The sequence below is a fragment of the Pocillopora damicornis genome, chromosome 12, assembly GCF_964200805.1.
Source record: "Pocillopora damicornis chromosome 12, jaPocDami1.2, whole genome shotgun sequence".
NCBI classification, from domain to species: domain Eukaryota; kingdom Metazoa; phylum Cnidaria; class Anthozoa; order Scleractinia; family Pocilloporidae; genus Pocillopora; species Pocillopora damicornis.
Genome location: NC_142681.1, coordinates 13,526,771 through 13,549,905, shown reverse-complemented (window position 1 = coordinate 13,549,905; position 23,135 = coordinate 13,526,771). Strand labels below are relative to the sequence as shown.

Genomic DNA, 23,135 nt, shown 5'->3' with positions numbered 1-23,135 from the left:
AAAAGTTGACGGGTACTGACGAGCCTGCATGACACTCCTGCCATCCGCAAGCGATTTTAAACTTCTGTCTTCAAAGATTATATCTGACCGGGATTTATTTTAATGATTTTTTTTTCCGGTGTAATTTTGAATAAGGTGCCATTTTCCCACCAGTGTGTTCTTGAGGATCGGATCGGTAAAGCCGCGTGGTTTTGCATGACAAAAGGCAATCTTTTCTTCTGTGTGCTGTTTTCTTTGTTTATTAAGTGGTCCTTCTCTACTGGAGCAGATAACCCCAGACTGTATTTCTTCAGAACTTCGTCAGGTATCCGTTATCCCCTTCTTTAGTCGTATTTTTATCTCTGAACGTTTTTATTTAAATGTGGAGCGCGTCGCCAAAAAGTGTTTACAGACCGGCACCATTTCTGCTAAACGTTGAGTTAATATGAACGAATTTCTCCGTAGAGGCGTGGGGTTGACAAGGATCCTTTAAGATGCTACATCAAAATCATTCATAAAAAATTGAAGGTTTTGCTAACTAAACCTTGGAAAAGGTTTTGACAAAAAAAAAATCAAACCAGATTTTAGTGGTTCGTTTCATACCTAAACTACTATTCATAACACTCATGATGATATGCGAAGTTGAAATACATTTAATGATGGGTATGTCATGGCTAGTTGAGCAGTCTCTCGGGTATTTACATAATTTCCGATATTAAATTCTGGTTTGGCGTGAAAATGATTCATTCTAGCTCAATTTTCAGCGGAGCCACGAAGAAGTGAACGGCCCACCCTCCCCCCTGAAAAATTCCCGTTAGTCGTATCGTATCTTGAACACTTTTGTCCCAGCTTGGCTTAGCCCGCTGATCAGTCATTTTTCCCATACCTTATTACAACTGAGCATGGGGATGAATGTTGATGAATCGAATACCGTTTTAACTTTACTGATTTCTCTTTACTTAACAGCCTTACGTGAGTGAACATTGTGTTGCGCTTATTATATCAGAAATATCATTTTATGTAAAAAAAACAACAAATAAATTGTTGAGTACGTAACCAATGCATTTTTCTGAGAATATTGGAAAAGAAAGCGCAAAAAATTGAACTAGATCTTCCCTAATTTGGGATAGCTTTTTTTTTAATTTTAATGAAATACCGGATAGAGTACTTTCTCTTCTTTTTTCTATTAATTTAAAAAGCCTATTAAAAAACTTTTAGCTCTGTTCCCTTTGAGCAGTTCTCATCATTCACCCTGTCGGGGTCTCTTTTTCTGTCAAAAGGTGAAAAACAACGGTTATTATTAACTCAACTAATATTTTAGACACAAAACAAATACAATTATACCAAGCACAATATCTAAAAATATAAATGGCTAACACCTGTGTCTAATTGGCAGAGAGGCAGCTTCGCGATTCTATGTTTTCTCCAGAGAGCGTCTGTAGCAACTCTACATATATATATATGTATAATTATAAATGGATATATAATTATATATGATATGTGGAAACGACGAAAAATTAACCTACACTTAACGCAAGAAACCTGTAACTCACACCGTACAGAACAGCCGCAAGAACAGACAAAGAAACATAATTTGGTTTAATCCGCCCTACAGCATGAACGTACAAACAAACATCGGCAGAGAGTTTCTGAACCTCGTAGGTAAACATTTTCCGAAAGCCACAGGTATACCAAGATTTTCAACAAAAACAACATAAAAGTTAGTTATAGCTGCACAGACAACCTACAAACCATAATTAAGAAACACAACAGAAAAATCCTCGAAACAAGCAAGACACCCTCCACAGAAAACAACTGTAACTGCAAGAAAACAAACGACTGCCCTCTAAAAAAAACAACTGCCTCACTTCAAGCGTCGTCTACAACGCCAACGTAACTACAGAAAATGACACAACCGGAAAGAATTACTTTGGACTAACTGAAGGAACTTTTAAACAACGTAACACGAAACACAAACTTTCTTTTCGGAACAGAAACTATTCAAACAGCACGGAACTATCAAAGCATATCTGGACACTCAAAGACAACAACACCAATTTTACAATTAACTGGAGTATTTTAGCGATCGCCCCGGTCTAGAGCAACAAAAGCAAGCGGTGTCACTTGTGCCTCACAGAAAAACTTTATTTACTTAGAGCTAAGAAGCCGTCTTAATTAAACAAAAGAACAGAACTCATTTCTAAATGCCGCCACGAGAATAAGTTTTGCTTAGCAAATTTCACAAGCCGCCAACAATAGCTCTATAGAATCTTTATTTCACATGTAGATTAGATCATCGCACTAGTGAATTAATTAGCTTCTTATCTAATTTGTATATAAGGAGATATGTTCTTTATTGAATAAAGTTCTGTCTGACAAGCGCTTAGGCGCGAAACTCAGAGTCACAGAGAATCGATGCGTCCTCTTTAATTCCTTAACTTATGAATACTTAGCTCTGCTACCACAGCATTGAGCACTTAATGCTAAGGTAGACTCTACCTCCACATTCATTTATATATATATATATATATATATATATATATATATAGATAGATAGATAGATAAATAGATAGATATAGATGTCATAGTAGCCTTGATGCTCAAGGTAACAAAGGATCACCGCCCACAGACAGGAACCAGTAAACCATAGCCACCTTCGCATCTAATTTAACTTCAAATTTAGAAATATCTTTTCGGACTGAGTCTTACCTTTGCTTGTCAAACTCGAGCCTCACATCATCTCCAATCAGTGTAAACGAAGCCTACTCAGACACGTTAGTCAAGCCGTTTTTTCTCATCCACTTCATAGCCTGATGAAGGGATTTACTGGCACTTTCTCCTTCAACAAGGTGTTCGTAGAACTGATTCATCAGCTGCTCTGTTGCTGAGTCTGAAATGGCCCACAGCGCAACCAACACCGAGCGAGCTCCGGATCCTAAGAACGCGCGGGCAATTCCTATAACTCCCTCGGCTCTTATTTCTCCACTTCCACTGTGACAGCAGCTAAGTACCACCAGTTTGGCTCTGACTCTCACTTGTGAGACATCGGCCATTGTCAACATGTAAGCTTCCTGTGGTGGGATGGTGTTTCGACTGTTGGGAGTAGGAATGGGGAAAGGGCAATTTCTCCCCTTTCGGCATTATCATAAGCAGCAATATGTATCAGGCTCACTGAACTTATCCGCTCAAGTACCGCCTGCTTCGTTGCTTTCTCGTCTACAAGAGGCGGAACACCTACCAGTCGTCCGACCACATCCGCTTCCTTTCTTGCACATGGCAATGGCAGCAGCCAATCAACCTTGGGATTGCCTATTATCAAGGCACCAGTGTTGCTGTGATAGTCCTCTAGACTATCTTAAATGATCCTGAGTGTCGTCAAAAAAGGAATGACACGGATCCTGTGAGTCTCCGATAGGTATTGGGCTCCCTCTTTTTCACTCAGGGCAGCGAAGGAAATGCAATTCCGAAGAATGCAAAAGATGCCATTAAGTTTGGCGTATCACTGTTCAAAAGAGGAATATGAAGATTTTGCTGATTGAATGAAATAAACAAACTTGTTCAATTCAAGGGGAGATTGGCTAAATATCTCGATAAGATTCAACTAAACAATTGGGACAGAATAAAAGAAATTGAAAGCACCCGCGGCTAACCATGCAATTCTGTTTAAACAAATATTTACCCCACGCTTAATTTATACTCGCATATAGGACAGTAATCCCCTTGACTTCGTCTCCAGGATTATTAAGCAAAATTCGCTTCGCCTTCGGCGATTAATTGTTACATATTACCTTAGTCAGGCATAACACGAATAGCACGAACAATATCTTCAAACTTTCAACGAATTTTACGCGGATTCATGGTACACCCATAACAACGCAGTCGAACCAATATAAATCTGGGGAAACCTGACGGTTACTTCCTACTGAAAAACCACGTAATGAATCACAACCAATATCTTATGATATCATAGATATACAGTCATAATTTAGATAGGTCTGATATTATTTTTTGGATCGTCATTTCCTCAAATTGAGCGTTGGTTTTAAATCTTAACTGATGAGGATAGAGTTGAGGGTGAAAGGCCGCAAAGGTATAAAAGTCGTTCTGGAACGAATTTCTTTCGTAACGTGACATAACTACATAGTGCAGGAATGAAGAACGAGGATATAATGCCACAAAGGTTTGAAAAAGGTGCTCTAAATGTATATCACTACATTGGCGATTCTTTCGCCGCGTGTTATTCGAATGATAAGTAACTACAGAGCGCAAACATAAAGATCGAAATAGCTTGAGTCTTCCCAAAAAAGCATTATTTCTCTTGAGTTACTCAGTCATATGAGCGATGGAAAGCTGTGTGATATGAAAGATTATTAATCGTACTCACCAAGATGTAGACTTCGTGGCTGATACTTCTGAAAGTGAAAAGAGAAACATTGAATTGCAGTCGGGACAATTCCCAATTTTAAAACTTCCGTTTTGGGTATAGCCCTGTATTGTGTTGGGTGTCTCCTCTAGGGATGCTCTAAACAAAAGTCAGCTCAACAGTATTGGAGACTGGGAAAGTAATATGGCGTCCCATGATAATAATAATAACAATAATAATAATAATAATAATAATAATAAATAATAATAAGGATTTCTATAGCACCATATCCGAAGGCTCATGGCGCTTTACAACTGAATATTTAAGACCAAAAATTTTGTAGATCAAAATTTACATCCATCATAATAAACCACAAATAAATAAAGGTACAGGTTAAAAATTCGCACCAGAAAATTAAGATTAAAATTAAAAATTACAATTCTTATCGTAATATTTCTAATAGAACTCTGATTGAAATGTTCTTTGAACAAGAAAGTCTTAATAGAAGTCTTAAATTTTGAAATGTCATCATGATTAGTATGGGTTCTGGCAGTGAGTTCCAAGTTGTAGGTGCTGCTGCGTTAAAAGTCTTAGCCCAACAAGAAGGATACGCCTCAGTACTATAGCGTTCTGGAAGCTTTCCTGACATTCTGCAATACGACAACATTTGAAAAGATAGTTTTAGCAGTTTATTACAAATTAATGAGCTTACTTATCATACCAGTGTCGCTAAAAACGAACATTTCAGTCATAGCCGATGAGGATGATTGGTAAGATGTGAAGCTACAAAGGCTTAACGAAGTCACTTTGAAAGAAATTCATCCATTTCGGTTGCGATTTTTGCATAACATTGCATGACATGATAGGCGCTAGACGTATACATTAACAAAACAGCATTCATTTTAGTCTTTGCCATTAATACGCTACTCATGCAAAGTTACTTAAAATAAAAGTTTTTCTGTGTCTAATTTATTTGTAGTATAGAAAGCTGTATACCCCTGTATTAAACATTTCTACTCGTACTTACCGAGTTGATGACCTCGTGGCGGATGCTTTTGAAAGTGAAAAGACAAAAACAATGAAGGAAAGTCGGGACTTTCCCGACAATTACACATGTGTTTGAAAAGCATCAACAGCCCACTTATTTTTGTACTGAGTACTTTTAGTGGTTTCGACCGCCGAAAAGTTGCAAAGAGGAAGTTTCTTTGCTCGAACGTTCAAAGCGTAAAAGTACTCAGTACAAAGATAAGAGGGCTGTTAATGTTTTCCAAACACACGTGTTTGGATATCCTAACACGTGTGTTATTCATGGTTGCGATTTGCATAACATCGCATAACTGGATAGGCACAGGACATACACATTGACAAAATAGCATTTATTTGAGGCTTTTCCATTAAAACGTTACTCATGCAAAGTTACTTAAAATAAAAGTCTTCTGTTACAAATTTATTTGTAGATATAGAAAGCTGTGTACCCCCGTATTAAACATTTCTACTCGTACTTACCAAGTTGTTGACTTCGTAGCACATGCTTTTGAAAGTGAAAAGACAAAAACAATGAAAGAAAGTCGGGACTTTCCCGACAATTGCCATGTTTATTTTGTTATTCAGATGAAACGGAAACGTTTTGAAGAGGCCGTGACTGTAAATATCGAGAATCGCTGGCCAGGCTAAAAAAATCGAAAGTTCTGATAATTTGCCTGGAAAACCCTTTTAGGGAGATATGTTCAAAAAATTATTTCAAAGTTTGAAAATTCAAATGTGTCCGAGAAAATGGGGAAAAACGAAAATTTGGTTTTTTACCTTATTAATTATGCAAAAAAAACAGTAAAATTGACCAACTTTAGTGTGCTAGTACTGAAGGAGGATGATTCGTAAGAAATAGGGGGTGTTTTTATTTCAAAATATAATTCATTTGATTTTTAGTTGTCGCATATTAAGGAGCTTTGGTTTAATTTTGACGAAGTGCTGTCAAACATCGAAGGATTTTTTACGTCTTTGGTTAGGCTACTGAAAAGTGAAGAAGGGTAAAGGAACACTGCGTCCTACGACTCGGCTGAATTTTTTAGTCGCCGTTTACGAAAAAACGAAAGAACTCTTGTCACTGACTCTAAGAATAGAAGAAGCCTTCCCAAATGAAGTTGAGGTGATCTCTGACCTAAACGAACTTGTTGCAACAGTTGCAAACTCTGCAAAATGACGCCGGTTTTCGTCGGGCTGATATCGGAAGAATTCTTGGATGAAAAATCATTTTTTTCTGTTCAAGACCCTACCTAAGAGGTAGCGCAAAAGCTCCCGCTGTGGACCTTTTGGAACTGACCACCATACCAACCAAACCTGCATTTTTAAACTCTAAAAAGTATGACAAGTATCCCTGTCCTTTTTATACAGCAGTCCCCCCAGGGGGGTGTTGTCCCTAGAGAAATAACAAACTGCCTGACTATTTTGAAAAAAGGGGTGGTGGGCTCTAATGGTGTAGGGGGGGGGGGGGGGGCTGTTAAAAAAGGAGACCCCCCTAAACAGAGACTCGTTAGAAAGAAGGTAGTGTTAAACTAAATAGCGCTTCAACGAATTCTTTTACTTTACCATAACGCATTGAGCCATGGCACACTGTACACTCTACAAATTATCTGCTGCGCTGCTCTTAAAGTGCGAAGAACCGGATCCACTCTTCGAATAGATTCTTGAATACTATTCTTAGAGTCAAAGTGACAAGAGTTCTTTCGTTTTCTCGTAAACGGCGACTAAAAAATTCAGCCGAGTCGTAGGACGCAGTGTTCCTTTGCCCTTCTGCACTTTCCAGTAGCCTAACCAAAGACGTAAAAAATCCTTCGATGTTGGGCAGCCAAATCCGTGCACCTTGCATAGTGCTTCTCAAACTTCACTGATCGTCTGCCTCCATTTCCGCCATTTTGAAAATGTTAGTTTCCGGGGCTTCTTGTTTAATCTAACTTCCGGTCATTTCTATTTCCGCTTCCTCATCTTTTAGTTTTATTGAACATCTCTTGGTTATATAAGGTCACGCGTGAATGAGTCAGGAAAGCAATGTATGCTGCACAACATCGATATATGACATCCAAAATCGATTTATTCCGGATGAATTTGATTTATTTTATTTTAAGACTTGTATTATAACGCATAACAATAATGTAATTGAACAAAACATTAATGTATCCATGTTCGATATTTTGTCAATTCTTGCAGTTACTCCCGAGATTTAGTATACGGAACCCGATGAACTAACCCTCTTTCTGCAGATTTGTTTCCGTCATTAATGATGTTACGCTCTTATGAACCACAACGGTTTTGAGCGACAAACTCGACATCTCCCTGCGACCATCAAAATCAACTGAACAAACCCAGCTTGGTGTATTGCGTGACGTGTTGTTCAAACTTTTCTCTTTGTCATATGAGACCTGTTTCGCAGGTGCTGCGAGTTGGAACCAAAATTAGTTAATGTAACGAATTGGAATCGAAAGTTATTCAAATAAACTGAAGAATTTTACATTATAATGATAATTTTATCATTTAAATGTTTTCTTGATTGACGGAAAGCAAAGATTGGAGTGGCTTTGGGTATTTCAGCCCTGATTTGGAAAAAATAAAATAGTTAGTGGTATGTTCTAAACACCAGAACACCTTAAAGGACACTGGAAACGTAGTAAAAGTATTTTTTAGCATCCAGAGCAAAAAGAAGAATGTGAGGCAGTGAAAGGAGACCGAGTTTTAAACTCCATTTGTCGTAAAAGCTGCCACCAGCTTGTTATTGAACTCACTAAAATTTACCTGGAAGACATTAACTTTTTTTGTCGCGAAACTCGTGGACTTTAAAACTTTGAAACGACGTCCGATGAATCCTGAAACTGGAGTTTGAGTCCATTGGTAAACTATGCCAGCTGGTCTCATGAGCAGATCAAGCTCTGACGAAATTTGACAGTTTTGAAGTTTTAAGCGGATACAAAAATCGAGACAAAAATTCGTCATGACGCAATTTGTCCTTTGATTTTGTCAAGAGAATTTTGGTTTTGTCTGCTATTGCAGATAGCACAGATAGGCACTTACGAACCAATTTTTAGTTAGATAATAGCCTTCACTCTCGAGAAATTGCAAATATATTACTCATGTTATACGAGTACAACCTAAATTCCGTAACTTCAATCCAGTAAGTCTGGCTTTCTTTCACTGCCTCACATTTTCCCTTATGCTGTGGCTGTTAACAAGTACCTCCACCGCATTTCTAATGTTTCTTAAAGTGTTCAGATGTTTAGAACATACCAATAACTGTTATCTTTTTCCATATCGTGGTCAAACTGACCGGAATGAAACAAAATTAACTTGTAATCGAGGATTCCGCTGGATAGCTGGTAATACTTCAAATAACTCGATACGTCGTCCCAGGAGAGAAATCAGGGCTTAAATATCCAAAGCCACTCCAATCTTTGCTTTCCATGAATTAAGTAAACCCTTTTAAAAGTTAAAATTCTCATTAAAATGTAATTTAGTCCATTTTAATAACTTTTGATTCTGATTTGTTACACTAACTAATTTTGGTTTCAATTTGTAGAACCCGCGAAACAGGCCATATGGCAAGGGGGAAAATTTGCACAATCACGTCACCCAATATATCAAGCTGGATTTGTCCAGTTGATTTTGATGGTCGCAGGGAAATGTCGAGTTTGTCGCTCAAAACCGTTGTGGTCCATAAGAGCGTAACATCATTAGTGATGGAAACAAATCTGCGGAAAGGAGGGTTAGTTCATCGGGTTCAGTATACTAAATCTCGGAAGAATCTGCAAGAATTATTTCAGAGTGTATGCGTGTTGTTTTGTAAATATAAACACTGCAACCTATTTTAACTTATTTTTGTGTCCTTTCAAGCAACGCGATATGTCTGTTATGACCAGAGTGCCAAATTTTATTCTTTAATTTTGATCTTCTCCACACTGCATAGTTCATGACCTGATATTTCAACGTAAATTATCGGGAAGGCGCCTTCCGATCACCTTTGTCTACTTTGTAAGTCACGCAAGCGCGCAAGCGTTACGACCGATAACGTTTACGCAGCGTTTTAGGACAACTCGGCATCTAATCTCCATTCAGTTGCAGTGAAAACCTAAAATCCTCAACGTAGAAGATAAACGAACGAAGTCTGAACTGTCAAAAGGAGATCTTGGTCAATTCCAAGAATCATGCAAATGATCTTTGACACGAGCGCAATTGAGCAAACACATGGATTTGCGTTGTTTTTAAGAAGTTGGTGGATGAAAGCTAGAGATATACCCGCGGGTTTGAGGTAATCCGTGACCTCATTGGTATACAAACTATGCACTGATATGCTTTTTCGGCCCGATTAACGCCTGCATTTTGAGAATTCTTTCGTATAAAGTGGTGAATTTTTGATATGCAAATTAAAGTCGAAGAACAGGGTCTCCTCTGATCACGCTGGTATGAAAAATATTTCAGCTGAAGTTTCCATATTTTGTCTGTGAACTAAGTGAATACACCTTGTAACATGTAGCAAGATAGAATTCCGTGAGCTACATTGTTGCAGTCGCTGCGCGCTGGACAAAATCTGTGAAATTGACACTTTCGATCGCTGTTCGCAGGAGTGGTCTAGCCAAAAATGATTTTTGGCTTGTGGCGAAGCAAAAAAAGAGAATTGGAGAACAACTAAACTATTTTTGAAACATGTGTCCTAAACACTTTTCATGGGCAAAAAATAAAAGAAAACTTTTTTCCGACGGGAAGTCGAGATGACCGCTCTTAGCGAGAGTGGCACATAAATCATATATAAGTAGAAATTCAGAAATGCTGCAATCTGATTCGCTATGCAACTACGTAGCCTCATACTGTCCAGGTGTCTAAAAAAATCATGAGCCTGTTTCGTTGTTAAGTTTTGAACGAGTTCAACTTAGGAGTTCAACTAAACAGTTTAATCATTCGCTTTTGATTTCTCTGTGTGATAATTGATTCAGGCTTGGCCCAAGTCAACGACCACGCGAAAGAAATCTTGAACTCATAGGGCAATTTTCAATCTAAGATTACATTGGTTTTGCTCCGCTCTGTCATTGATCCAGAAAACTCGGGCCACTCTCTTTCAACCAATCAGATGCAAAACTAAAATCAACCACAACTTGGTCGCCCGTGTTTTCCCGCGCTTTAGACAGTTTGGTTGTGTTCACTTTGATTTCTCTTTGGCTCTTCAAAGTATTTTCTTTCTTTTGATTGGCTGTTGGGATTACTTTGATTTCAGTTTTACGACACTTTGTCAAAAAGCGTTCTATTGCTGGTTTTCAGTGTCACGCCATTCAAAATAGATCAAAATAAAAAATAAAAACCGTTCAATCGATTTAGTCTAGAATCTGGAAATAGAAAGAAGCTAGATATGTAAAGACTCTCGCCAAGATTCAGGTCACAGCAATTTTTCTTACGGAAGATATGAGGAGAAACGTTTTTCCCAAATTTATAGAGATTTGTATGGAGCCGCCATGCTGGTGCCCACCTAGATGGGCACCAACATGGCGGCCGGAAACCAGCAGAAACATCTGTCACTGAGTTTTGCTACAAAAGCGTGAATTTATCTCTCTAAGAACTCATAAACGTAACAATAATACTTTATTCTAATACAAGAACTGTTCAGATAGCTGAATTTCCCTAAATAAGTCACCTTTTAAACCAACATAACAGCTCTCTCGCTCGTCATGCAAAGGCCACGTCACGCAAAAGCTTAGAAATTCAAGAGTAGTCTATCACTAAACCAAGAACCCATTTGGAGTGAAAATTTGTCTGAATATTAGTTTTTAGCTGCTCTAATACATCATGAAAGTAAAATCTCAGGAGGATCAATAGTTCTGAAGTCTGAAATTTAGTGACGTCACGTGAAAACCAGCAATACGAAATTTCAAGGGTTAAATATGAACAAAACTGGAAACATGTCACTCCAAGTCAACTCCGGGCAAGTCGTCGTTCTATGTAGTAGCACTACTCTTAATTTCTTACTCCACCCAAAGGAAGTAGTGCAACTGATTCTACGTGATATCGATACGACATGCGCGCAAAAACACATAAGCGTATCTGTTAACCACAGAGTTGTTTGGCCTTAAACATCCTGCAATTCACCAGCCAGTGGACAAAAGCCCCCACTAAAGAATTTCCTTCATGTGGCTGGCAGTTTACAGCGGTTCAAATCTCCGCTGCATCACTTTGCTGCTTAAAATCCTATTGTGACTATAACTGGAAAGTTTGCCTCCAGTCTCCACTGTTCCATTAGCTATCTTTAGTACTCGTAACCAAGCTTCTTCTCAGATTCCAATTCCCGGCCTCGAGGCTGTGTGATAACAGACACGTTATAAATGAGTTTTCCAATGGATTTCCAGTTTCTGATTATGGTAAACACTTCTATACCTGATTTTGCATAGATATCCTACATGCTAACTTTTAAAACTTGTGACTAATCCATTTTATGACTAATCACTGGTATTCCAGTCGCTAGTTGTACTAAAAACTTCTAGACCTGTTTTCGCAAGGATATCCTACGTGCTAACTTTTAAAACTGATAACTAATAAATTTTTGGTATGTGTAATTTGTTCAGACAGTCGGTCCACGCTGTGTAATAACACATTACACAGCCATCCCTTCCAACAAGGTTACTGCAGCTGTTTATTTTGTTGTTTTGTTTTCCGTTTCAGGGCCGTAAAGGTGTTGCAAATACGGCCACTGGGCCTGAGAATTCACATCCACTTTCAAGTCAGGAAGTCCTCATAAGTGACTTAAGACAGAATTTCTCCTTACAATATCAAAACAATATAAAGCAGACAAGTTATGAGAATAAAAAAAAATCAACTAGGGGATTATCAGTTGATCCATCAACAAATTCTCCGAACTTACATCTAAAGAATCGTAAGACAGACAGTAAGGAGAGTTAATAAAAATATCTTGGGAGTGAAAAGGTTAAAGGATACAGCCTTTCAGCGAGAAGCCAGTATGGCGATTTGGATCGTAAACTTTACGGTAGTCAAACACTTGAATAATTTATAACTAATTTAGTGAACCGAATTAGATCGTAGAAACATCTTCTGATGATTGTGTTAATAAATAAAACCAACCAAATTAAGCGTTATCCGATGTTCTGCCAACGCGTTGCAAAATATTTGCATTTTTTCACGTTTCGGACATAAAAAAAGTTTCTTACCTTTATAAAAACATTGGTCGGCGCATGTTCATCTCAGCTAACCTGAAAGCGAGGCAGTTTGAAATGCAGCTTGGGAAGAGTCAAAAAGCCCCCGTAAAGAGGGTACAAACTGAACTTGAACCTGTGATCGCCAGTTGGCCGCAGACGAAATTGAATCTGGAGATGAAATTCATAGTTAACAACTATTCACCAAAGTTGCGTTGGCTTCTGGCGAATTCCGCCCGCGTTTCTCGTAGATAAATAGCAAAGGATATTGGGAGTTTGAGTAGCCAATCAGTGCGCAGTAGCCAATGATATATTTCTTCAATTATATTATTTCACCAAACCCCCTCGCATGAGACAAGTTTTACGTGTAGCAAGTAAGCTGAACTAACCTGTTTATGACCTGAATAAATAAAGGCGTCACTTGGCTCCACTGTGACTTCGACTTCCTGACCTTGAAGCGTTCTATTGCGGACGAGATAGCTTACGAAAAGTGGGCTCTGTACACAGCCGTATGCAGGCAAATCTGAAAAAAACGGTACAATAAATAAATTTTTTTTCTTTGGTCTTGTAACGAGGTCGTGCCTCCATGAGGATTAGAGCCCCAGAATTTCGACTTCCGCTCTCGAATGGCAAGCTTTACTTTTTCCTTGTCCCACGCTTGTATGACGAAGAAAAAATATCTTTCTTTACTTTATTACGGAGCTTTAAATTTACCGTCTTTCCTTTTCTATTCATTAACAAATACATATATTCAAAGATAATTTGGTTTTATCAACTGAAGTGATAATGTAAATTGGCCACCGTAAAGGATTTCTACAGCTGAAGTATCGACGTAGGGCTGACGCTCGAGAGGTCCGCTTGAGAAACTCTTTACAGGGACCAATTTCTTTTATTAACTTTGTTAATAAAACATGACTATTGTTCAATACCCCCACTGACGTAGCACCAAATCATGTTTAAAAACGTACCCCCTCTATACATTTATGAACACTGAGTTTAACCACGTTTTTTTATGAGTGGCTTTTCCTAGTGCGTGTGAGGTTTCCTCATCTCTTCAACAATTTGAAACCCTGTAAAACGCGCAGTAAGAGTGCTTTCGCACAACCTTATCGACTTTATCGTGTTTATGCCAATTGGCCCGGAATTTCACCAAATTGACTGTAAGACTGATAGTTGTAACACATTTGGACGAATTTAAGAGATCCTCGCAGCTAACAACACTACTGAAATAGTAGTTGAAAATAGGACCTGAAAAAAATTTCAGGCCCGTACGGGATTTGAACCCATGACCTCTGCAATACCAATGCAGCGCTCTACCAACTGAGTTAACAAGCCAACTGGGAGCTGGTCAATATGTTGGGTCCAAATTAACCATCCAAGTGATGAATAATGATTTTAGATATATGAAATTCATACATTTGCACTGCGGTGAAGAAACGAATTTAAGAAATCCTCGCAGCTAAGAACACTACTGAACTTGTATTTGAAACATAAACTCACATCTGGACGACTTTGCCTGCACAAAGGTGTAGAAGCACGAATAAACCTTTTCCAGTATAGTTTGATTTTGACGCTTGGCATATTGCCGTATGATTAACCCTGTTGGAAACGTACCTGCCTGTATCGCAAAAGGAACACTCTCTACTGTAACAGAGGGGAAAGTGAGCTCTGTGACCACAACTGGAAACTTATCAGCCGCAGAAGTTCTAAAGAATTAAAACAATGTAAAATGATTAAATCAAGAAACGAAAGGACTTCTATATATTCCCCTAAATAAGGTTCAGTTGAAAAGGCATCAGTGGGTCCACTGAGTGTTGGCAAAAACCACAAAACCAAAGTAATAAAATTGGTTCATCAGAACCAATGAGAGCACGAAGAAAAATCAAGCAAACTGCCTGAAGCGCGGGAAAACGCGGATGGCCAAGTCGCCACTGGTTTCAACTTTGCATTTCATGATTGGTTGACAGAGAGAGAGAGTTGTGCAACTTTCCTACTCCAATCACTAAGGGGCCTTGAAAAATCCTCAACAAAATACACCTCGTATTCCCATGCAAATTCTTACCCCCTTCCTACATTGGTCTAAAAAATCGCTCAACCTTTCCCGGTATGTTTAAAACTAAGAGGAGCCTTGAAAACGCCTCAACAAAATTCTCCTCGTATTCCCATGCAGATTTCCCCCCCCCCCCACCCCCTCTCTCCATTGATCTACAAAATCGCTCAACTTTGTCTAGTATGAGGAGGGGGCCTTGAAAGCCTTGAAGCTCCTCAGGAAAATTCCCTTGTCTTCCCCTGCTGATTCCCCCCTCCTTCAATTGGTCCAAAATATCGCTCAACCTTGTCTAGTTTCCCCAAATGTTCGGCGATTAGTTATAAAGAAGCCTAATACACTCTAACGACGAGAATCTCACAGTTTTTTGGGGACAGCAATGCAAGTAGACGCATCTTTAACTAATTCCGATCGGTTATTCTCGTAATACACAGACATGTATTCCTTACTTCCTTGCAGCTGCGATCCCATCTCTTCGCCCACAATATTCACTTCTGGAGACTGAAATCAAACAAACAAACAAACAAACAGTTCTCCAGAATTTCTGCTTCTAATTCGAAGCACAGTTGAAAGTAGGAACCGACTATTCTCAAGAAGATATAGGTTCCTTGTCAATCCTCGATAAAACCTGAATTTCTCAGGCTACTTTTTCTTCAAAGAGTTAAATTGCAGTAAGTTTGAGAAGATCAATTCGAGACATGTCATCTTATCCAAAGGTTGAAAAATAATTCATGACATATTATTTTCGCGCGGTTCCGGCACACGCACGAAAGCTGTAGTATATATACATTCCCAGCTTGACTCGGGGGAGGGGATACTAAGTGAACCCAGAGATTCACTCTTCCACTTAATCGGAGATTTCGCTCCGACCCACCCCACCGCACCCAATATCTTGCAGCACTTGCTCTCCTGCTCCATTAACTTATCTTCACGACTATATTTTCTAAAGGAAGACAAATCAAGTTTTTACGTAAACTCACCATATTCAATGTAGTGGTGACCATGGTAACAGGCCAAGGTGAGGTGCATTTGATGCCAGCTAATAAGAGGAATGGTTCTTCTTCGAACAGCTGATCCAGTCTCTCCAACTGAGAATAAACGCAAATCAATGATTTGAACTCATTACATTGCTTTGGTTTACACCCCAAAAGCAAACCACGACGACGACGAGGGCATAACAAAACAAAATATCTAATTTTCAGAACAATTGATCGGCACGTGCATTTCAAAACTTTGTACATGTCTTACCCGTTTTTTGCAAAACAACAACTTGAAATCAACCAAATTTGTGTGGTCTGTGAACGGAAAACCCGATGGCAAACTATCTAAGCGCCCGTTTGGAACTCAACGCCGCTGCCATACGTTAAGCTGCGGTTGACGTGTGGCGCTACAAGAAGCAGTAAACGCATTTAGCCATTCGCGAAATTATAAATTCATTTTTAAACCATCGTTTACTGCGGCGTTGCCTTCCTGACTGCCTGAGGTCCCCATTTACTTGCCTAGACACTGCGTTACTTTGTATAGGAACCTTACAATTGAATTTTCATCGCGTGGTAAAAGACAACTTAGCGCTTATCATCAATTCAAACCACAGCACCCTCATTCAGATGCGTGTTAGTCAGAAAGTGTTTCTTGATGCACCAGACCAGGTTTATATTCGTAGAGTTATGCAGCGATCAAAAACTTTTGACGGATTTATAGATGCATTAATTTATGCCATAACTTTCAATGTAATTAAAAAAATTTGAGACAAGAGCGAGAGCAAGTTTGCTAACATAGCCAAAAACGCAAGTTTGATAAATTCCAAGAGATTACATCGTAAAAAATATTTCCTATTTTCCCTTACCTGTCAGAGACAAAGAGATTTCAAATGGCATAACAGTCTTATAACAACACTTTCCTCCTAGGGCGAATATAAATCAGGACAGTAGAGAAAGAAGAAAGCAAAAAGTCGTCGTGATTTTGTATTCACCAGGTAGAGGATTTTTTAATTGCGTGTAGAAAGAAATCTGAGATTACTTGCGTTCTACCATTGGTCCAGAAAACTCGCGCCACTTTCTAAACCAATCAGATGCAATACTAAAGCCACGTTTTCCCGCCCTTTGGGTATTGTTGTTTTTCTTTTGAGTTCTCATTGGCTCTTTCAGTTATTTTCCTTTCTTCTGATTAGCCGTTGTGACTGCTTTGGTTTTGGTTTTATGACAGTCAACCGAAAAGCGCTCCATGTTACAAGTGCAACTCACATTCACAAGTGCAACTACATTACAAAGCGAACGAGAATTAAAATTAAATGTGGAAATACTGAGAGGTAGCCTTACTTTTACTTTTAAAGACACAAAAGAGTGATCTCACCTTGGCACAGGTACAGGTAACTGGCGAAGAATTTGGTTCTACTTGGACATCTACAGTATAGATAATCTGCATAAAAAAATAAAAAAATAAGGAAATGATTAGGATGATTAAGCATTGATAGGAATCTTTTCAAAGAATGCAAGATATCTTAACTTGAAACTCGATCCTAAGAGAGTAAGAACATACAAAAATATTGCGTATCTAAAGGTATTGTATAGAGATCTATTAACTACGTACTGAACGGAACGCATAGCCCGCAGAACATGCACAATAGGACGAACGGAGGCAAGCGGAAGTGAAGTACGAGGGAAAGGCGGGGAAAAATAAGGCACACCTCCCCTTTCTCTAATCCTCGTTCGCCTTAAAAACGCCTCTTCTGCAGGCTACCTATTGCACGACAATTTGACTTGAGGTCTCTAAATAGACGCCCAAAGAATTGCGATTAAAGGTACAATTATAGCTTACTTAAGTATTATACCTTTGCTGTTACAGTCCGCGATCCTACTTGAGAGCATTTGACAAAGTACGACCTCTCGATCTAGAAAGAAAAGACGAAAGGGACACATTGATAATATGCAAGACGTGAACTACGATGGTTCATTGGTGTTAAAGCCTTATTTTTCCTGCACACCAGACAAACGAAGTAAAGGCAGTTTTTTTAATCCAACAGCACTACATGGAATATCAAAAAGAAATAACGCGCGCAACGAGTACAAATTACCCTCTATATTGTACGGTTACTTCGACAGTTGGTTACTTTGTACTGAAAAAAAAACCTTGTAAATCGAGTAAAAAGATGGTTAGTTTTAAGATCGGTAAAGAAAAAGAGAAAGGTGTTTTTCGTCTAGTCACAATTGTAGGACAAAGAAAAAAATTCCCCATGAGGAATCGAACCTCAAACCTTCGGATTCCGCGCTCCGATGCTTTACCACTGAGCCACAGAGACTCCATGGTAAGCAATGCCCTTTACGAAGCTCATATATGACACACGTCCAGCATACTGCTAGGATCAGCAATGTCGTTAGCGTCATGTTGTGTGAATAGAATAAGAAAGATTAAAAAAAAAAAAACCTTTTTGACAGGTTTGCTATGCTTTCCGTGAGTTGGTTTATTGGAGAAAAGAAGGGACGACATTTTCGTATGAATAACTCAGTTGGATAACGAATAACTTATTAGAAGTTTTGATGTATAGTATCACTGCGTATTTTCATTCGTTGGTTTTAAATTTGAATCGGTTGTCAAAATACGGCAACATCGTAAAAAACACAGCCATCAGAGTACTACACACCAAAAACGTCTAAAAGGATAAAAATTCAGCTTGTGTCATGAGGTTCTCAATGTGAACAAAACAATAAATTCACCACCACCATCCAAGTTTTCTGTACACAAATCTGAAGCAACTCACGTGTCGCAAATCAAATTTCACTCTGAAATGCATAGCTTCTTGGTTAAAGGTAGAGACGCAAGGGTCGAAGATAAAATTCGTAGCTATACACGGCCAAGTATCATCCTTTATACAACCTCTCATACCTTATCAGTCATTCCATCCACAGTAAATTCCAAAAAGTTCGTTGCATCTCTCTCAGCCTGATCTGCTGCGGGTACTTCTGATTAAAAATCAAAGCGCCTGGGAACACAATTAACAGAAACTTGACATTTTGAACGAAAACATATCAACAAAAATTAAATTTTTGCCTAACTTCGCTGCGTGATTGGTCCAGAAAACTAGCGCCACTCTCTCCACCAATCAGATGTAAAACTTCGGTTTTACCTTGAACTTTAATTGGCTCTTAAAGTTATTTTCCTTTCTTCTGATTGGCTGTTGTGATTCCTGTGGTTTTGGTTTACGACGCTCAAGCAAAAAGCGCTTTAACGCTCTAATCTTATAACGAAGGAAAATACCCAGGCTCTCCCAGATTGAATATCTTCACTGACATATCAGAATATAATATTCGGGAAGACGTTGTTGTTTTTAAAAACTCACCTCTTTCGGGAGATTCCTGCTCATCCTGAAATCCAAGCCATGCTCTAAAAAAAGGTACATATTGTTGTTGTAACGCTTGAAAGAGGAGTTAGGTTCACGAAAACCGACAAAAGCACGAAAATGTGAGAAAGGCAAAGACATGTTGCATTACTTTCAGATAAAAAATAGACGGTAGGAGAGGAGAGAACTGGTTCACGTTCTTTTTTAACACTGAGATAAAAACACACTGAAAAGGCATACCTGAGGTCTCTCAGCGGTGTATCTTCCAAGCTCTCAACAACCAGCTGAAGTTCATAAAGCTCGTTTACGAGGGCGGGTGGTTCATGCTTCAGTGTAATATTAACTTTAGGCTTGCGCGGTTCAATTCTGGCGTAAAGAGTTCGCGAAGGGAACCGATATCAACAATAAATTCCACCTTACTGAGGTCGTAATTATTCATTTGACTAATTACTTTCCGAAGAACTCTCAGTGCCATGTGATTCAAGCCTGTAAGCAATTACCATTCAAGTGGATACCGTTCTTTGCGCGCACTGATTGGCTAACTGGGAGGTAGATACGTTAAAAATGTTTTGGACCACTAGTTATTCAGTTTGTGTGGTACAAACTGAAACAACGATTCACCTCTATGTCTGTTAATAATTATTCATATTTACTCCACTCCGTTGCTAAAGATTCAATGGAAAACAAGCATGACTTACTTAATTTTTCGAGATGACCTTCAACTCATCCCAGTCAAACTGATCCTCCTTGCTAGCGGATTTTAAGCCGTATGACACAAAGGGGAGGCTTTGGTTACCAGTCTCCCCTCCCCAGCCACTCTACACCAGTACAGCATACCGAGACATGGGACCCCAACTCCAGAGCAACGGAGGTGACCTAGGAACCACAACGAAGAAAGCTTAAATCTGAAGTCGCTTTTAAAGCAGTCTCCTCCGGAAAAAAGTTTTCTGTCAAACTTTGCCGGTGACACTACCGAGAGATCTGGCTTTGAGCCCTGGGTTGGGATCACTGAGTAATGTTCTTGGGCAAAAATTCTTTACTCTACACCTAGGAATGATAAAGTGCGGGAAGCGGGGGGAGGGGGGGCAATCTTACTTTGGACTGGCAGCAATACTCTAAAGATAGTTTCTAGTAAAAGACCATTAGCTTTTCCTCTTTTGGCTGCTAGTCTCGTCAGCTGACTGCGACAATTATCATTTCATACGAATAAATTATTGATAAGTGCAAAGACTCGTATGGCGAGGTATTTCAGTAATTTTTTTACTTGAAGTAGTTTTCCAACATCCTCAGGCTGGGGCACTAGTTGAAATGGTATGACTTTGGTCTTTGCTGGAAGAAGATACAGTCCACACTCCCCTTGAGCGGACCCAGTCTCCACAACACACTGTTGGTTATAAAACTAAGATAAAAGATAAAAGAAAATTGAGTCAGGCCAGTAGAAAATGCAACCAAACTAGCATCCAGAGTGTCATGGCATGATTACAGGCAAGCAGACACGAAATTAGCCTGTTCCAAGCACTCAATCACAGCCGTGAAATTCCAATCACAGCTGAGCACAAGAGCATATTAGTGACGTGTACTCGATCGACCTCATCGCCCGAAGAAGACTGGCAGTATGCAGTCGAAACATTGCGATCCACATCCAAAGTGACCACAAATGAATACATTTCACTTTTGACGCCTTCAAGATCATAGACAATAAGACACCAGCTCAACGCCATATGCAAAACCAAACCAATCGTGCTTTTATTATCCGCGTTTTCCTACACTTACTGTTGCACACAGTTGTTTGATTTTAGTTCTCCTTGGTGCATTTTATGGTCGACCTTCGTTCCGGTTAGCTGTGGTAGTTACCTTGCTATTGTAAGCGCGAGACTAAACTGTGCTTTCATATTTTGGCAAAACAAAGTAACACTAGCCTTACGTATATAGGAATATTTTAACTTACCTGATTGCTAAAGAAAACGGCAATCTTCGAGAATCGGAGGGGAAACGGGCAAGAAACCCTGAAATATAATAACACACAACAATAACGAGTGTTTAGACCTTTACTTAGAACAACTTTTAATTGATTGTCAATGGTAATCCGAGACTACATCAGTTTTTCTTCGTTACGGTCAAAGATCGGTCTTGAAAAGTCGAGCCACTCTCTCGACCAATCTCCCGCCTTTTCCCGCGCTTAATGGCAGTTTGTTTGTACGCTGAGTTTTCATAAACTTCTCGTGATATTTTCTTTTGTCCTGAGTGACCGTTGTGGTTATTTTAGGTTGCTTTACAACACTCAATCAAAATGTGCTCTCGAAGAATCACCGAATCGTCACCATGCACAACAGAGCTAAATAACTTGAGTGCTGACAGTTTTGAACCAAGGTTGTGGTCTCTTAAAAGCTTCCTCTTAACCATATTCTTCCCACGAGTAATCAGAACTTAAATTCTCCATACTTTAATAATTTGTAAAACAGAAAGTTTACGAGAATCAAGAACTGAAAATGATCCATCAAGGGATATTCAAGAAAGCGACGACATGTTACGGTACGTCTGTTTAATAATAAATCACAGATGACATCAGAATGCATCACTTTTTGGTTCTTTCCAACATTTTGAGGTCGTCTGTGATCTATTATGGAACAGACGTACGGCATCATGGAACCTGTTTGTCAAACATAACACCAAACTCTCTTTCCATGCGTTCAGAGGGTAAAACACGATAAAGCGCGACAGTAGCAGCAGAGTGAAAACCAGAGAGGTTTGGGGTCAGATCGCGTACTTCATAACGCTCACAAAGAATCACCGAATCGTTACCATGTATAGCAGAGCTAAATAATTTCAGTGCAGACGTGAAAATGTATCACTTTTTTGTTATTTCAACATTTTGACGTCGTCTGTGATCTGTTAATGAACAGACACACGGCATCATGGAATCTGTTTGTCACGTATAAAACGAAATTCTCATGACTCACCATCAAAAGAAAAATCTGTCATTGGTTTGGAGAATTAATAAGAGCTTGAGAGTTAAGGGTGAAAGCTGTTTTGGATTAAGCGACTCTAAGAGGACATTACAAACCTTAAGTAAATTTGAAGGATGGTAGAATCTGCTGTTGTTGAAACTGAATCAAAGACTGGCTTACATTCCACTGGAGAAAGAACAAAATTGAAAACAACAGGAAATATTAAAATATCACACACTCCTTTGCATAAGACAAATAAAATAAATTCATTCACTCATTAATATTTTGAGCTTAAAGATTTTACCCGTCACCTTATCAAGCCTTGGTTTCAAAGGGTATTAAAGAAGAGTTTCCTACCCTGCAAGATTTTATTTGCTGTATTTGGAAATTGAATTTAGCAGTTTCTACAGCCAAATTCAGTTTCTGCCTCTGTAAATTGTGAAATGATATCAGCGCAAAGAGAAAAAATACACAATAGAGTTGACATTTTCTTACCAAATGGTGCTATTTGTTCCATCTGTATGGTAAATACTTGGGGTGCCTGTGGTGTTACTTTAAGTGTTTTCCATAGCTCCTTAGCTTCTTCCACTACTTCAAAGTCACAGCCTGGCTCGGGCTCAGGACATTCATTCTGTTTGTAATTTTCCAATGAAAAATAAGAAATGATACAGCGATAAGAATTCAGTTGTTTTTCGTAACATGCTTGTCCTGTAAGAAGCGCTCGGCGAAAACGCGAGTTATCTACGCGCGAAAGACCAGCCATGCGGGGAAAGAAACTCTCTTTCCCGCGAGTTTAACTCGCGTTCAACCGCGCGTGTGCTTTCTATGTTTAAATCACCAGTGTCAGGGTCGTAGATGACAAAAACAGAGAAACTCAGCGTAAACTCATTCTACAATAAATGTTCTTCCAGAAATCCTCTTTAAACGACCATTTGAAATAAGTCCTTACCGACATGACGTGAATAAGATTAGTCTGACATCTTGTTTTCTCCTCTGGTGAATTTTCAACATCTGATGTTTTCTTGAATCAAGGACTCTATCACCAATACAATATCACATAATGGGTATGATGTTTCACTTTTACAACGCGATGGATTTGACTTAGAGAAAATCTGTTCAGCTTAATACGACTACAATAGTCAATTGATATTATTCTAAAATTCCCAAATTTTGCAACCTTACTAGTTGGTTACCGTAGAGTACCTTGCGTTTTGAAGGCGCTTTTCAGCCTTTCCACCTGACTTGGAAATCACTTTAACCCTTTAACCCCTAAGAGTGACTAGCA

The 23,135-nt window shown here is 39.0% G+C and overlaps 1 long non-coding RNA gene and 1 pseudogene across 2 annotated transcripts in view; one reads left to right on the top strand and one right to left on the bottom strand.

Moving 5' to 3' along the window:
- The window catches only part of LOC149036596 (uncharacterized), a 105,738-nt gene extending 93,207 nt beyond the window's left edge, over nt 1-12,531 (top strand). Inside the window, exons 3-4 of the long non-coding RNA XR_016181673.1 lie at nt 8,907-9,092; nt 12,032-12,531. This is a non-coding gene — a long non-coding RNA (uncharacterized LOC149036596). The remainder of the gene's footprint in view (nt 1-8,906; nt 9,093-12,031) is intronic.
- The window catches only part of LOC149036593 (trafficking protein particle complex subunit 11-like), a 32,815-nt pseudogene continuing 19,940 nt past the window's right edge, over nt 10,261-23,135 (bottom strand). Inside the window, exons 17-35 of the transcript XR_016181665.1 lie at nt 22,800-22,861; nt 22,346-22,481; nt 21,967-22,036; nt 20,851-20,908; nt 20,167-20,301; nt 19,607-19,778; nt 19,143-19,273; nt 18,903-18,946; nt 18,449-18,545; nt 17,397-17,456; nt 16,919-16,984; nt 16,413-16,469; nt 15,547-15,654; nt 15,016-15,067; nt 14,134-14,225; nt 12,909-13,042; nt 12,535-12,690; nt 11,238-11,669; nt 10,261-10,628 (exon numbers count right to left, since the gene is read on the bottom strand). The product of XR_016181665.1 is annotated as a trafficking protein particle complex subunit 11-like (transcript). The remainder of the gene's footprint in view (nt 10,629-11,237; nt 11,670-12,534; nt 12,691-12,908; nt 13,043-14,133; nt 14,226-15,015; nt 15,068-15,546; nt 15,655-16,412; nt 16,470-16,918; nt 16,985-17,396; nt 17,457-18,448; nt 18,546-18,902; nt 18,947-19,142; nt 19,274-19,606; nt 19,779-20,166; nt 20,302-20,850; nt 20,909-21,966; nt 22,037-22,345; nt 22,482-22,799; nt 22,862-23,135) is intronic.